At 41.2% G+C, this 17,840-nt stretch overlaps 1 long non-coding RNA gene across 1 annotated transcript; it reads right to left on the bottom strand.

Moving 5' to 3' along the window:
- Positions 1 to 97: 97 nt before the first annotated feature.
- On the bottom strand, positions 98 to 6,888 carry LOC125481087. Its single transcript, XR_007261198.1, has 3 exons — positions 6,593 to 6,888; positions 1,622 to 1,748; positions 98 to 626 (listed from the first exon to the last, which is right to left on the bottom strand). It is a non-coding gene; the product is annotated as an uncharacterized LOC125481087 (long non-coding RNA).
- Between the last annotated feature and the right edge of the window lie 10,952 nt (positions 6,889 to 17,840).

Here is a 17,840-nt window from a genome sequence, read left to right as displayed (position 1 = left end):
TCTTTTCCATTCAGCAAAGAGTTTAACCCACGCTATTAACATTTTACAACTATCACAACATTTTCAGTTTGCAGGAGTATTTGCTGGGCAAGAGAAGTTTCTGGAAATAATTTTATTGTCAGTACTGAGTGTTTGATTACAAGAAGAATCTCGATTCTCAAATGATCTGAGCCATAAAATGATTTGGAGATATTAATTACACCAATTGCTGGAAAGAACAGATATTTGTCAAAAAATATGAATATACAAGACCCATCAGGAATTCATCTCCCTAAATTCGATATACTGTGACAGAATCATAGAGATGTATAGCACGGTAACAGAAGCTACCACCGAATTGTCCATGCCAACAAGCTATTCTAAATTAATCTAATCCCATTTACCAGCATTCGGCCCATATCCCTTTAAACTCTTCCAATTCATACACCAATCCAGATGCCTTTTAAACTTTGTCATTTTTGCCAGCCTCCACCACGTCGTCTGGGCAGCTCATTCCACATACACACCACCCTTTGCGTGAAAAAGTTGCTTCATATGCCTTTCATTGGCCTGTGAGATTTATCTTGATTTTTGTGGCTTGGTCACGAGGAGACAATCTTCCTTATTGTTGGGTTGGTTCCAGTGTCCTGGAAAGAAAAAGGCCTTGCATTTGAAACTACATTTGATAACCTCAGGTATGTCAAAGGGTCTCACAGTAGAATAAGTACTTCCAAACCGTGGTTATAGATGCATCGTAGGAAATCATGACAATGAAATGTGTGCACAGCAAAATCCCATAAACAGTGATGAGATAAATGACAACTTCTGATCTGTTGTCGTAATATTAGTAAAGTGATAAATAATGAAACAGCTTAGGTGGGAAAGCAACTAGCTGTGGTGCATTACGTGTTAAAGGCTACAGCCAAGATATTTTCAGAGCCTCTTAGACTCTGCAATGCCACACCTTCTTTATATTACATTGAATGAACCAATTGCTGAACATTGAATTCTATGAAGGCAGGAATCTTGGGTACAAATTTGGGATTATCCATTGAGCTGTTTTGGCTGAAGACACTTGCAAAGATTTCAGCCTTATCTTTTCTGTTGCATATGGTAACTCACAATGGCTATAAAATAAGATTACATGCAATATCTGTAAAATTGAAAAAACAAACATTTTAAATATAACTTTTCTGTCACTAACAAAGCTGTAAACGTAGAATCTCAGAATTGTAACAGCACAGAAGAAGGTGGTTGAGCCCATCATCTCTGGTCTGGCTCTCCAAATGAGCATCGTGAATTAAAACCATTCTCCTGCTTTCTCCCCTTAGTTCTGCACATTGGCCTGGACTTTCTGATGGCCAGATAGTCAATTCTGCAACAGAGATGAGAACTACTCATCAGATTGAGAGGTTGAATCATTTCCAAATTAATGCCATCAGGATGAGAAACAAGTTCATGTAAACAGAAACATTTGTACTAAAGTAAAAATGCAATTAACATGGAATAATGGGACCCTGGCTGAACCAGTATATCTCTTGCTAGATTAAGATACTAAGGGAAACAGCCCACAGAATGAAGAGACCTGGCAAAGCAGATGGGGCAGTAATAAAATGAGTGAGAGAAGATATTGATTTCTTACAAATGTATGTCTTTTCAACAGGTCAGGTTTGTGTGGAGGGATTTTGCCCCAAAACGTAAACTTTCCTGCTCCTCTGATGCTGCCTGGCCTGTTGTGTTCCTGCAGCTCCAACTGGCAAGTGGGAGGCCTGCAGAAGTGAGATAACGAGAGTTCAGAGGCATTCTGTTCAAGTTAGAGTGAAAGGTGAGGCTGGTAGGAGTAGGGAATAATGGATGATTTAGAGATATTGAGGCATTGGTCAAGGATACTAAGGAGACATGTGTTGGGTATAGACAGCTGGGATCAAGTGAATTTCTTGCAAAGTGTTAGGGAAGTAGGGGCATTCCTAAGGGGGAAATCAGGAGGGCAAAAAGGGGGATATGAGATAGCCTTGACAGATAAGATTTAGAATAATCCAACGAGATTCAACAAGTATGTTAAGGGCAAAAGAGCAACTAGGGAGAGAATAGGACCCCTTAAAGATCAGGAGGGTGGCTAATGTTATGCCTTTATTTAAGAGAGGCTGCAAAAAGAAGCCTGGGAATGGAAATTATAGACCCATGAGTCTGATGTCATTAGTGGGTACATTGTTGGAGGAGATTCTGAGAGACAGGATTTACATGCATAAGGACTGATTAGGAATAGTCAGCATGGCTTTGTTTGTAGGAAATCATGTCTCACAAACTTGACTGATTTTTGGAGTATGTGACCAAGAAGATAGATGATGGGCAGAGCGATAGACGCTGCCTACATGAACTTTAGTAAGGCCTTTAACAAGTTTCCGCATTGTAGGCTAGTTATTAAAGTTTGATCACATGGGATTCAGGGAGAGCTTGCCAATTGGATACAAAATTGGCTTGTTGGTAGTAGGCAAAGGGTGGTGGTGCAGGGTTGCTTTTTGGACGAGAGGACTGTAAACCAGCTGTGTTCCACAGGGATCGGTGCTGGGTCCACTGTTGTTTGTCATGTTTGCATAAATGATTGCATGAGAATATAGGAAGAAGGTCAGTAAGTTAGTGGAAGACCCCAAAATTGATGGTAGAGATGATGGTAAAGAAGGTAATCTAAGGTTACAAAGAAATCTTGAACGGTTGGGCCAATGGAGCAAGGAGTGGCAAATGGTGTGTAATTTAGATAAATGTGAGGTGTTGCATTTCGGTAAAGCAAACCAGGGCAGGACTTACACAGTTAATGGTGGGGCCCTAGGGAGAGTTGTTGAAAAGAGACCTAAGGGTGCAGATACAGTTCCTTGAAAGGATGTATCAAAGGTAGACAGGGTGGTAAAGAAGGCTTTTGGCACGCTTGCCTTCATTGCTCAGACCATTGAGTATAAGCGTTGGGACATCATGTAGTGATTGTACGGGATGCTGGTGAAGCCACATTTGGAGTATTGTGTCCAGTTCTGGTCACCCTGCTATAGGAAGGATATTATTAAATTGGAGAGGGTGCAGAACAAAATTTACCAGGATGTTACTGGGACTGGAGCGTTTGAGTTATAAAGAGAGGCTGGATAAGTTGGGACACTTTTCATTGGAATGTAGGAGCTTGTCGGGTAATTTTATAGAGGTTTATAAAATCATGCCGGGCATTGATAAGGCACGTAAGTAAAGGTCTTTGCCCTAGGGTAAGGGAGTTCAGAATTTAAATGTATAATTTTAAGGTGAGAGGAGAAAGATTTAAAAGGGACTTGACTGGAAACTTTTTCCACACAGAGAGTGGTACATATGTGGAATGAATAGAGGAAGTGGTCGATACAGATAGAGTGACAACATTTGAAAGACATATGGACTGGTACATGAATAGGAAAGGTTTAGAGGGATATGGGCTAAATGCAGGTAAATTGGACGAGTTTAGTCTTGGAAACTTAGTCAGTATGGACGAGTTACACTGACAGGTCTTTTGACATTCGACGTATCTCTATGATTCGATGAGTTACAGAAACGTAAATTGTTAAATTTAGTTGTTCATTCTTTTTGTTTTACAGATTGTTGAAGTTGAAGGAATAAGAAATGAAGAAAATGTTTTGAAATGTTTATTGCTGCAGATAAATGGAACGGATGTTACTAATGCGAACAACACACCATGTGGAAATAGTTTTGTATCAACAGTTATCAACTTCTGCTATTTTTATGATACAGCGCTACAAAGAGAACATCCAATTACTTTGGTGCTTCAGTGTCATATAAAGGAAAAATACAGATAGAAATAATGATCGATATATTATGCTCCTACACATGGCACAAAGACATTAGCTGGGCAGTATGTGTTGGCAATGAATATAATGAACACGCTTTCGAATTTCCTCCTAATGTGCTCTCAGTGACATTTAGCATATACACTCTGGGACAAAGCACTCAGGGAAACCAACGTATTGATCGTATTCTGGCTAGATTTGGGAATAGGCCAGTGCCCAGGGTTCTTCAAATTGTCACAGAAGTTAGAGAATTTGGATGCTTAGTCCCAGGGCACTTTGTGAAAGATGCTCCACAATGTTCCCAAACATTCAGTTTTGTCCACAGTCACAAGCTCATCAAACCGCTCATTGGGAATACGGAAACTGTGCAGAGTGTGAATCACTAAGCCAGCTTCTGTACTTTCATGAGCAAATTGCCACGAGACTGCTATGTAAATCATTTCAAATTGGATTAAAGATTGAAAAATATGAATGACTTCGATGTATTCTTCAAGAAGTACAGGTTACTTTTGAGCCTGAAATTTCATTTTACAATAACCAGTTATAAAGAGATCAGCCCTGAACCGATTCCAACGTTGAAAGCACATTAGAACACACAGAATGTCATATTCCTGGTCAACCAACTATTAATTCAACTGCTTATTTGCAGCTGTGGAGTATTACGCTTTATACAATGTATTCAATTCAATGGATGGAAAATTCTAGGGAACATATTACTAATTTTCAAATTTGTGTTTCCTCCATTTAATCGTTTATCTGGAAAGTGATCCCAGTGCAGTACATCAAACACAGTATTTGCACTTTTGAAGGTAAAAACATAGAACATAGAACAGTACAGCACAGTACAGGCCCTTCGGCCCACGATGTTGTGCTTAATGTTTACCCTAAACCTAAGGTCTATCTAACCTCCACCCTTACCTTCTACTATCATCCATATGCCTATCTAATAGCTGCTTAAATGCCCCTAATGAGGCCGACTCCCCTACCCTCTCCTAATGCATTCCACGCCCCTACCACTCTCTGAGTAAAGAACCTACGTCTGACGTCTTCCCTACATCTAACTCCACTCACTGTAAAAGTATGCCCCCTCGTAGTAGCTACCTCCACCCTAGGAAAATGTCTCTGGTTATCCACTCTGTCTGTATCTCTGATCATTTTGTACACTTCTATCAAGTCACCTCTCATCCTTCATCATTCTAAAGAGAAAAGCCCTAGCTCTCTCAACCTTTCCTCATAAGATCTTCCCTCCATTCCAGGCAACATTCTGGTAAATCTCTTCTGCACCTTTTCCAATGCTTCCACATCTTTCCTGTAATGAGGCAACCGGAACTGGGCACAATACTCCAGATGTGGCCAAACCAGGGTTTTGTATAGCTGGAGCATAACTTCATGGCTCTTGAACTCAATCCCTCTATTAATGAAAGCTAACACACCATACGCCTTCTTAACAATTCCATCCATCTGGGTGGCAGCTTTCAGGGAACTGTGGACATGAACCCCAAGATCCCTCTGCTCCTCCACACTGCCAAGAATCTTTCCCTTAACCCTGTATTCTGCTTTCAAGTTTGTCCTTCCAAAATGAATCACCTCACACTTTTCAGGGTTAAACTCCATCTGCCACTTCTCAGCCCAGCTCTGCATCCTATCAATGTCCCTTTGTAACCTAGAACAGCCCTCCGCACTATCCACAACTAGACCCACTTTCATATCGTCCGTGAACTTACTAATCCACCCTTCCACTCCTACATCCAAATCATTTACAAAAATCACAAATAGAAGAGGACCCAGAACAGATCCTTGTGGTACACCACTCGTAACTGAAAAAACACCTGACATTCTCCAAGCCAAGATGGTAATGAGTGATCACTAAGCTGGAATTTCACTCACTTATTACTTTCAAGCACTATCTATAAATTCCATCTGGAGGGTAGGGAAGGAGAGATAAAAACTTCCTGCAGTGTGATATTGCAGTATTAGTTAATCTGGTGCGACTTCTGCAGAAATTTGAAAATTAAACAAGTAAACAAATTGAATGTTCAAATAGGCTCATTCCAGTAATTTCATCAACTGCTTTAGAGTCAATTGTAGTACAGAAACTGGTCATTCCAGAATTAAATACTCCCCAAATGCTGGTAGGAATTCTGAACGGCCAATATAACCTGTTTCCTCTATTTGCATGATATCATAACATGCTGGCCCTCAAGTTTAACATACATCCTGAACAGTGGAAAACAAGGTGGGGGATGGTATATCCCATTTCGAATATTATATATTGATCTGCCAGGTGATATTCTAACCCCTATTTCTGGAATTCCACATCTCATTCTGATCACAAGAAACTAAGATGCTTAACAGTGGCACAGCAATAAAATTTTAATATGTATATGAATGATCTCCCAGTGAATCCAAGACAAATACATACTGAAATCATCTTCCTGTTTGACTTACAGAGCTCTACTCCTTTATTGAGAACAATGCGAAGCAGAAAATTATGCCTACATCAGCTCAAATCTAGAAAAAAATTATGTATACAGTAACTTCTCAAACTACATGCTTAATTTAGATTTGGCTTATTTTTCAAGTATTTGCTGTTCTAACATTCTTTTACATTATCACTGTCATAGATTGCCAGGTGACCTCATTAAAATACATTGGCTATCTTTTTCAAGTTAATCCATCGAAAAATATGATAGACAGCTCATTACTGTCTTAGAGATTGCTGAAACATTGGGGAAGATTTGTTGTTTTCTTACAAGTTCATTTCAACAACGTTTCATATCCAAATATGTGCCACTTACCATCCACATACACACTGAAACAGGAGATGCCAGTTTTTTGTCACAAGGCTCAGTGACTGGTTCCAATGTCGGTAAAATAGTAAATTCAGTTCTGATCATTTTGTTTCTTCTTCCTTGGTTTTCTGAACTTTCCTCAATCTGTGGTCAAGTGTTTGCTGCAGTCATTTTAAGCCAGTGCCTCTTGCTTTTTAAAAACATTTTACTCCATGAAAGGTCTCAGGTATTAAAGTGAGCAGTTGTTCTTCCAGAGATAGTAGGAACTGCAGATGCTGGAGAAAAGCTTTTCTGATGAAGGGTCTAGGCCCGAAACGTCAGCCTCTCTGCTCCTATGATGCTGCTTGGCCTGCTGTGTTCATCCAGCCCTGCACCTTGTTGTCTCGTTGTTCTTCCAGCTTGTGTTGAGGTTCACTGGAACACTGCAGCAAGACAGAGACAGGCATATTGGTCAGGGAACAGGGTGGTGCGTTAAAGTGGCAGGCAACAGTTCAGGGTCTTTTTTGCAAGTAGAACGTAGATGTTCTGCGAAGTAATCATCTGGTCTTCGCTTCGTTTCCCCAATGTAGAGGAGACCACATTGTAGAATGCAGTAGACTAGATTCTGGGAAGTGCGGGTGAAGTGTTGTTTCACCTGGAAAGTAAGTTTGGGCCCTTGGATACTGGGGAGAAACCACACCTCATTTTCCACTTGGGGACCCTGCAGCCCTCCGGACTCAATATCGAGTTCAATAATTTTTGGGCCTAAACTCTCCCATGTCCCAGCCCCCACCCCACACACCAGACCTTGTTACCACATACCCTGCCATTACACACTATCTGTTGTTAGTCACTAACAGTCCCCATTAACAACTATTTACCCTCCCAGCCTGATCGTTATCAACTCTTTGTCTATCCAACTGCTCTTCTTTCTATTTGGGCTATATCCTACTGTTTACTCTCTACCCCATCACCCTCCCTTTTTTCTGCATATAAACTGACATTTTCCCAGCCACCATCAGTTATGAGAAAGGGTCACTGGACCCGAAACGTTAATTCTGTTTTCTCTTCACAGATGCTGCCAGACCTGCTGAGCTTTTCCAGCAACTTTGTTCATTTATTTTTCTCTGGAAGCATTTACCGGCTTATAAGAATTTGAGAAAAAAAAACTTATTCACTTGGAAAATGTATCTTGATTAATCAATTCAAAAGTTAGAGCTCACAGAAACTGCTGCAGAAAAGGCAACTTGTTTTCTTCAAGTTCAAACTGACCGTTTTTTTAAACTCAGAGAACAGGAAGCTTCTGCTGGGGAGAACAACAGCACACACCCTTCAGAGTTTCAGAGCTAGTAAGCATTGCAGATGCTGGAGTCAGAGATAACAGTGTGGAGATGGAGGAACACAGCAGGCCAGGCAGCATCAGAGGAGCAGGAAAGTTGACATTTCGGGTCGGGATGCATCTTCAGAAATATGGAGGGGGAAGGGAACTCAGAAATAAATAGAGAAAGGAGGGGTGGGTCTGGGAAGGTAGGTGGGATGGTGATAGGTGAGTGTGGGTAGGCAGTGGTGGGGATTGGTCAGTGAGGTGAGAGGAGCAGATAGGTGGGAGAGAAGATGGACAGTTTGTGTCAGGTCAAGGAGGCAGGCATGAGAGGGAGGGTTGGTCATGGGATGAGGCTGGGGGTGGGGAGATTTTGAAACTGGTGAATTCAACATTTAGGCCATCAGGATCTAGGCTCCCAGGCAGAATATGAGGTGCTGCTACTCCAGTTTATGGGTGGCGTCATTATGATACTGGAGGAGGCCCAGGATGGACATGTCATCCAGGGAGTGGAAGGGGGAGTTAAAATGGTTCTCGACCCCTTAGTCTATAGGAAGTGGGATGAGTTAAAGGAGAAGTTGTTAAGGGTTAGGACGAGTTTCGTTCAGCGGATGATGGTGTCAGTGGAGGGGGACTGGTTGGGCCTGTGGGAGAGGAAGAAGCAGAGGGCTTTTAGGCCATCTGCGAGGGGGATACATGTGTACAGAGATTGGAAGTCCACAGTGAAGATGAGCTGTTGGGGGCCAGGGAATTGGAAGTCTTGGAGGAGGAGGAGGGCATGGGTGGTGTCCCAGATGAAGGTGGGGAGTTCCTGGACCAGGGGGCAGAAAACAGAGTCAAGGTAAGCAGAGATAAGTTCAGTGGAGCAGGAGCAGGCGGAGACAATGGGTTGGCTGGGACAGTCGTGTTTGCGGATTTTGGGAAGGAGATAGAAACGGGCAGTGCGAGGTTGGGGAACGATGAGGTTGGAGGCTGAGGGTGGAAAGTCACCTGAGGTGATGAGGTTATGAATGGTTTCATATCCTTTAACTCCTCCCACTTCCTACAGACTTAAGGGCGGCCATGGGCACCTGCATGGCCCAAGCTATGCCTGCCTCTTTGTAGGATGCGTGGAACAGTCCCTCTTCTGCTGCTACACTGGCACTAAGCCCCACCTCTTCCTCCGCTACAGTGATGACTGTATCGGCATTGCCTCATGCTCCCATGAGGAGCTTGTACAGTTCATCAACTTTACTAACACCTTTCCTCCCAACCTCAAATTCACCTGGACCATCTCTGATACCTTCCTTTCCTTCCTGGACCTCTCTGTCTCCATCTCTGATGACCGCCTCCAAACAGACATCTATTTCAAGCCCATGGACTCCCACAGCTACCTAGACTACACCTTCTCTCACCCACCTTCCTGCAAGAATGCAATCTCCTACTCCCAATTCCTCCACCTCTGCTGCATCTGCTCCCAAGATGGGGCATTCCACACCCGAACATTCCAGATGTCCTCTTATTTCAGGGACTGCAACTTCCCCCTCTGGTGATTGAAAATGCCCCCAACCGTATCTCTTGCACTTCCCGCACCTCTGCCCTCCCCCTAGTCCTCACATATCATCTCACCAACCTTCATATCCAACGTATCATTCTCTGCCACTTCTGCCATCTACAATCCGACCCCACAACCTGTCTGCCTTTAGTGGGGACCGCTCTTTCCACAGCGCCCTAGTATGCTCCACACTCCCCACTAATCTCACCACCCCCAGCACCTTTCCCTACAACCACAGGAAGTGCTGCACCTGCCCCTACATCTCTCCCATCCCCTCCGTTCAAGACACTAAACAAACCTTCCACATGAGACAGAGGTTCACCAGCACATCTGTCAACTTGATCTACTGCATCTGCTTCTCCGGATTTGGCTTCCTCTACGTGAGTGAAACCAAGTGGAGGCTTGGACACTGTTTTGTAGAGCATCTCTGTTCTGTTCACGACAAACGATATCACCTTCTGGTCGCAAACCATTTTAACGCCCCCTCCCACTCCCTGGGTGAAATGTTCATCTTGGCGATGACGCCACTCGCAAACTGGAGGAGGCAACACCTCAAATTCCACCTCAGGAGCCTACAGCCCAATGGCCTAAATGCAAAGTTCACCACTTTCAAAATCTCCCAACCCCCAGCCTCATCCCTTGACTAACCCTCCCTCTCATCCCCGCCTCCTTGACCTGACAGAACCTGTCCATCTTCTCTCCCACCTATCCGCTCCTCCCACCTCACTGACCAATCCCCACCACTGCCTACCTGCACTGACCTATCACCATCTCACCTATTTTCCCCAGCCCAACCCCTCCTCTCTCTATTTAATCTGAGCTTCCTTCCCCCTCCCCATTTCTGAAGAAGGGTCCTGACCCAAAATGTCAAACTTCCTGCTCTTCTGATGCTGCCTGGCCTGCTGTGTTCCTCCAGCTCCACACTGTGTTATCCCTTCAGAGTGAGTCTCTCTCTTTCTCTCTCTCTCTCTGTCTGTGACTTTGGGTCTCTTTAGCTTATCTCCAGCTCTGAACAGGTCCAGCCTGCTCAATTAGTTGAGAACCAATCAGCTTCATTTGAAAACAACTCCTCAGCTCCTGACTATCTAAATATTGTAGGAACTCACAGCCACAAAAAAGCAGCATTCACAATATGTACTGCATTCCTTGCTGGGAAATTATACATCCTGATATATCCCTGGTTTTAGAAAAGTTTTATTTTCTCCTTGCAGTACACATATTTTAAAGACACAAATAAAAAATACTTGGTGGTTACATGATTCCATCCTTAAAGAAATGAAACTCCATTTTTAATTATGAATATGTAATAGACAACAACAAGACTTATATCATTTATTTTTCTACCACTTCTATATCAACTTACACAGTCGTAGTATTCCCTAAATTTTTAACCAATTTCAATATGTAACATTCGGGGCAACACATCCACAATTACATTATCTTTTCCATTAAAATGAACAATTTTACACGAAATGCTTGTAACAGAATAGTCCGTCTGAACCATCTAGCATTTCAATTTTAAACTTTTCAATGAAGGCTAGTGGATTATGGTCAACGTAAATTAATGTTTCTTTATTTCCATGTCAAGTACGGGCTTCAAAATGCTGAAGAGTTAATAACAATCCCAAAGTCTCTTTTTCCTATGGCACAGTGCTTCTTCTGATACTGATTTACTTTCCTAGAGAAGTTCTCGACTAGCTTCTCTAATCATGACTCACCATTCTGCAACAAGACATCAACCACCCCCAAAAGACACTCAACTGCCATTTGAAACATCTGGAAAGATCAGAAGCAGTGACACTGGTTAATTTTTTTAAAGTGACCTCCAGCTTGTCAAATACTGCTTGACAGTCTACTGAACACAACACCTGTGCTTATTTTATTAACAAATTTGTTAAAAGTACAACCATTGTGTGAAAGCATGCACAAATGTCCAGCATAATTCACACTTTCTGAAAAAGCCAATCACTTTTCATTTAGTCTTAGGAACATGGAATTCTGAGCCTTCACTTTTACTGTCCTAAGCAGCATTTCTAATAGTCCATCTCATTGTGCCAAGCAAGTCACCCTTGTTTCTGCAAATTCACTTTTTTCTAAATTTATCACAAAATCAGGCAACTGCAATTGCTTATACAGGTCTTCAACTTCTCTTACATGCTCTCTCCAAGTGTCAGAATAAACTGCAACTACAACTAATACACTACGCTGTTACAAACTCCAGCTATGACTTGATTCATAAGCCTCTGCACTCTCTGGCTGAATGTTCTTTAACCCAAATAGTATCACCTGACTTGGTCTAAACCATTTGGTATAGCAAAAGGAGAGATTACTTCCACCCGTGACTGAAAACAAAAAATGCTGAAGATCACAGTGGATCAGACAGCATCTATGGAACAAGCTAACAGTTTGAGTTGTGATGACTCTTCACCAGAGTTATCTAGACTCGAAACATTAGCTTGCTCTCTCTCCATGGATGCTGTCTGATCCACTGTGATCTCCAGCTTTTGTTGTTTTAAGTACAGATTCCAACATCTGCAGTAATTTCCTCCTACATTACTTTCACCCTTGATGTTAATGGCACTTTGCAAGTACCACTTCAAGAATTAGGCATTATGCATGCAATTTTCCAATCATAGAATTAGGGACAAGTCTATTTTCACGACAATATTCACCTTTCTATAATCTATACAAAGTCAAATTGATCTATCCAGTTTAGGAACAAACATGAACAAACTCTTTAAATAAACCCAAAAGAACTGCGGATGCTGTAAATCAGGAACAAAAACAAAGTTGCTGGAATAGCTCAGCAGGTCTGGCAGCATCTGTGAAGGAGAAAACAGAGTAAATGTTTTGGGTCCGGTGACCCTTCCTCAGAACTAACTCTTAATTGTTTTGACTAAGGTCAATCAAGTGATTGTATGGAATGTACTGAATTTGTTTCCACCTGAGCTTGTTTTTCTGGGCCCAGTCAACATGGATGTTGTTTTATGGGTCCTGTCCCTCCTATGTCTATACGTATTACCTCATAAAAGATCCGCCCATTGTCCTTTCTTGAAATATGAGAACACAGTGTCTAACTTTCCAGAAATATGGATAGGTAATCCAACATTGAGTAATCACCTTCCACATTGAAGATCTCTCGAATCAATTTTAACGGACCTCTAATGTTATGACCAAAAGCCAATTCAAAGGGCTAAGTCTGGCACATTCAGTTGAGGTATCACTGGTAGCAAATAATAGGAAAGCTAATACGTTATCCCATTCCTGTGGATATTCATGACAGTATGTCTTAATCATTGTTTTGAGCATCTGATGACAAACCTCCCTGTGTTGATGGATGATACGAAGTTGACTTTAATTGTTTAATTTCCAAACAGCTATTAATTTCTAGGAAAACTTTAGATGTGAAGATAGAACTCTGATCAGACTGTACGTCAGTTGGCAGTCCATAAGAAGCCAAACACTGCGTTAAATTTTCTGCTACTGCCCTACCTGTATTCACTTTTAAGGAACAGCCTCTGCATATTGAGTTGTCATGACCATAATTGTGACATATACATTGGGATTGCATAAGCTCTGGAATTAGTCAGGAAAGGAACTCAACAGAAACTGGGGGGTGGAGACCAAAATTTCAAGGAAACATATAAGGGAACCAGAAACATGGAGAGAAATGTGTGCATCATAGGTGTATTCTGCAAATCACTCACACTAAAGCAATGAGCATCGCTGAATTATCATAAAGGTTCAAAATTAGAGTCAATTAACTCTATTCAGAAATAAACAACACGGGAAGTTAATTTTCACAAGTTGTCAGTCACAAGCTGTTTATACTCGGTATACTATGAGGTCAGGCTCAGACTAAAAGTGTGCCTGCGCTTTGAGAATACAGTAGCATTGTATTTTGGAGGCTCAAGGAATCTGGGTGTGGTAAGACTACTATCTGAAATACTTTGGGCCAAATTCCTTCATGTGGAGGAACCAGTGTTGGACTGGGGCGGACAAAGTCAGAAGTCACATGATACCAGGGTATAGTCCAACAGATTTATTTGAAATCACAAGCTTTGGGAGCTCAGAAAGGTTGTGTGATTTCCAGTAAACCTGTTGGACTATAACCTGGTGTCATGTGACTTCCAACAAATTCCTTTATGAGTAATGGGACTGAATCTCCACCTCAGAAATACAGCTGATGTATTAGGACAGAGTAGCTAAGTTTCATAACAGATACATAACTTCAAATTTGTTGAGAGGGCGAAAGCTTGGTTTTTTTTTCTCTCTGTGTCTTTGAGTGGTGACCATTTAAATTGAACTTAATCTTTTCATGTGAAACACCATTTGTGTCTGTTAATGTATGCTTCATTTTATGTTGGCTTTGGGTTTGACTGTTACAATAAAAGCTTTAAAATGTAAAATCTTATCCAATAATTCCATTTACTTGAATCTTTTTTTTCCTAGGCTATAATCCAAAGATCCAATGACAGTTGGAGATATTACATTTAATTCAATAAATCTGGAATTAATACAAATTCAGAATGAGTAATAGTGACCATGCAACACTAGAATGTTGCCGAAGCCCACCCCATTCATCTCTGTCCTTTAGGGGAAGAAGTCTGGCATCCTTACCAGTCTGGCCTACATGTGACTTCAGACCCACTGCTGACCATAAACTACCCTGTGAAATAGCTTAGCAACCCAATCAGCTCTTTAGGCAATAAATGCTGACCTGCCTCGAAGTTCAATCCTATGCGCAAATTGAAATAAAATTAAATGGACATGCTTGGTGAGAGAGGCCATAAATACGGCTTATGTGAAAACCAGGTACAAGCAAATAGTTTGTCAAATCTGCTTCTTTATCCAACTGGGTGCCACTGGCTTGCGCTGTTGTTGTTGGACAGCTACTGGCAACATCAAATGTAACTCAGTTGGTAAGTTTTCTAAAACCACTGGAAAATCCTGTCAACCAAACAGAACTTGAGGGGGCGCTAGTGTTCTTGTGTCTGCCAAATGGTCTCAGTTGGTATGTTTCATGGTCAAGGCTTGTGGTTCCTTTAACATCTAAACCATCATCAATGATTTCCTTAAACATTCATTTGCCAACTTTTCAAGGATAATTCTTGTGACTTGACCTCATGAATGCCAAATGTAAAGTTTCTACGTAATATTTTTAACCAACACTCAAACACCCAAATGCTGACACGAATCTGATCTGTCTTTATCTTCCCATTCTCATGCAAATCGAATTCTAGTCTTCAAACTGTTAATATATGCTTACAGCGAAAAAAGTGGAGAATCTGGTTTTGTTTAGAACTTCTGAGACAAATTCATACTTCCTCAGTCAGGAATAATCTTTGCAACATTCTACCCGCAACACGCAGTGATGTGTTGCAATCACTCGCCAATGTTCTGCGAATTGTATTTGCATGTATGTTGTGTCTGTATCTACCGCAAAGTGGCCATCAGATCTACAAGGCGTAGAGCTGGATGAACACAGCAGGCCAAGAAACATTAGAGGAGCTGGAAGGCTGACGTTTCGGGTCTAGACCCTTCATCAGAAAACAGCAGTTCCTACTATCTCTGAAACGGATCTACAATACTGGGCAAGTTCTTGCGCCTCATTCTAAAATCGAGCGGTCCTGTCTCTATCACAACTCTGCATTGAAGGGACTTTCCGATCTGTAAGCAGGAAGTCGGTCAATAATAAAGTTTCGTTTCTTTACCATTACATCAGAACATCAGCTGATCTCCTTGCCCTGGGATTGGATATGCTGCTTCTTTCTCCCTCGGTTGTGGGAAAACTCCAACGCCATTTTAAACAGTCGATCCCCTTCAGTAAAGTCCAGTTGTGATCGCGTTCTGCATTCTGTTTTAGTCTCGCTGTCCTTCGAACCCAGCAATGCAGAATGGGCCACCAGTGCATCAGAGATGTATCAGGTATTTGGTCATCTGTTATGTGGACATGTGTGGTAATGTTGGCCAGCAAATCGTTACAATGATCAGCAAGTAAATTGTAATTTACAATGCTGTCACTTAGATATGTTGACATATAATGTGTTGAATTATATTGCTGATTAATGTAAGGGGTCTCGATTGTGGGAATGGGACATATATTTTTGGGTGGGCACTGAGTGCAGATATCAAGTCTTAAAACGTTTGTTCTCATAGGACTTGTATTTATAGTTCAGTAAAGCTAGACCCTTTTAATTTAGATTAACATCTCAACCTAACAGGTACTGAATTGTACATTGATTCATTGGTGTAGTTGAATAATGTTGTCGTTTTATTGTAATACTGAGATGCAGAAAAATCTTAGTTTTAATTCTCCTTTGCTACTGGGTGAAGCCTGTAGTCTCTGGCTACCAGGTAGAGGATAATGCACAGGGGGATGTTGAACATGAGATTATTATATATCTTGAATTAGATGGTTTTTCTGTTGGGCAGATTGGCCATGATCAATTGATTCTGCGCATACAGAGGACCCATGATTTTCCAACTATTAATTTGCAGTTGACATCAACTTTGCTTCAATTTTCCTGCCTGATTTCTACATTCATTGTGTCACTTGGAGTCTAAAAACCCAGTGATCTCAGCATTGACTATACTCGGCATGCCAATTCCTGAGTGTCATAAAAGTCGTGCAAAGCTCATAAAGTCAAAAGATTTGTTATGTATATCATGCATTGCTTTTATTTACAAATGTAAGCCAATATTAGGTTGACTGTTGGTCGATAAGCTCATTAAAGGCTTATTGAATCTCTAACAGTTTGAAAATGATTTTTAAAAATGATTAAATTCTTCCATGTTAGAACTACACTAGCATCTCTGCTTTGGAGGAATTATTGAATGAGGCAGGTTTCTGGAAGAAATTGTATTTTGACAGGTCTATCGTGAAAAATGGCCTAATCCTGGATTTGATATATTTTAGGGCAGACAGCAACTCGCAAAACCACTCACTATAGGCTAAAGGCCAGACAGCTTTCTCAGCTATTACCAAACAGAGGAATGGAAATAAAATACCTGTTCCATCTCTAAACCATCTGACAATATCATGCACACAATTTAAACAAACATTTTTTGTACTACCTCACTTTAATTAATTCCACTCTAGCCTGTTTTAATTCCTCCCTCATCCTTCATAACACAGGATGAAAAGGATTTCCTCCTCAGTGGTGATGCTGCACCTATGTATATTTAGTGACAGTGTTTCTAGGTCAGGTTTAAGGTGGTATTTAGGGTAAATTACCTGGAGTGTTAGGTTTGATCCTCCTGGCTTTCATTTACATGTAGTGGGGCAGATGTGAGAAAATCATACTGCAGACTGATAGTGCCAGAAAAGAATAGATCTGTCACTGCAATTAGCAGTAATGCCTAACTCTGTTGCTTCAGTATCCCAACAGTAACCGCATACAGACAGTAAAATGATGGAAAAAGTAGCCAATGACTTTCTACAAAATAAGGTTGCTCTGCTTTAATCTTTTAAATCATCTCTTGTATTTATTTCTCATGCTTGAAAAGAAATGGTGGACTTAGTACGCCATGAAGAAGCGGAGGTGCAATACTTTGTCCGAAGTGGAAACCAGTTTTTGAAGATTATTCAATCATTCATTGCAAATTCTGTGCGAGAGGGAAAGCTTACTCGAAAGAAAGGAAGAGCGTACTTCAAAGAGGTATTGTTTTCACTTGTTCATTAAAGATACATAAAATGTGGATTGGCAATTTCCCTCTTTTCAAACATTTTGAATTGATATACAGGTTGCATTCCTGCCACCACCCGCCTGATTGTGTGGCATTATTTGAGCCAGAAAATAAGGATAGGGACCCATTACACCAGAGCCCCTCTCACTTTTGTGTTTCTCAAACCATCAGTTGTGGCACACCTCCCTCTTCTTAAAATGCAAACATGACAAAAGCTGAATCCTCAGTCTCTTTAGCCACTGAGAGCATCTCTTCACCCTCCAGTCAGCAGCACCCTGTTCTTCATAATCCACCCGAGTTGCTCCTGCCTCCTAATGCTGTAGATTTCACTCACCTCTGGTTAATGATAGTGTTCAAATAATCTAACCAGTTTACTTAATTCGGCTATTGCTATACCAGATGCTGATTTCTAAAGGTTTCTGCTTTTTTTTACAATTCAATTTAATTTTAATACCTTTATGTCGTAAGTACTGTATATCATTCTTAATGTCTGAACATTGCATATTAAAATACTTGTTTTTAATCTTGCAGGCATTGCATACAATATTATTTTGTGGGTGCATTAATATTCCTGTTATTAATCCGGAAGACATGATCGATTGTCGTGAAATTCAGTTATTATCTGAAAAGTATCCAGATGTCTTTCAGAAATACAACACCCATCTCCCAAAACGTCCTCCTTATGCAGTGCTACTTGATGCAGTAAGTTCAAGCATTTCATTGAGGGATGC

This window comes from Rhincodon typus, unplaced genomic scaffold (assembly GCF_021869965.1).
Source record: "Rhincodon typus isolate 14 unplaced genomic scaffold, sRhiTyp1.1 hic_rhity00000832, whole genome shotgun sequence".
Classification (NCBI taxonomy): Eukaryota; Metazoa; Chordata; class Chondrichthyes; order Orectolobiformes; family Rhincodontidae; genus Rhincodon; species Rhincodon typus.
The sequence above is the reverse complement of the archived record's forward strand: the minus strand, read 5'-3'. Positions and strand labels throughout refer to the sequence as shown.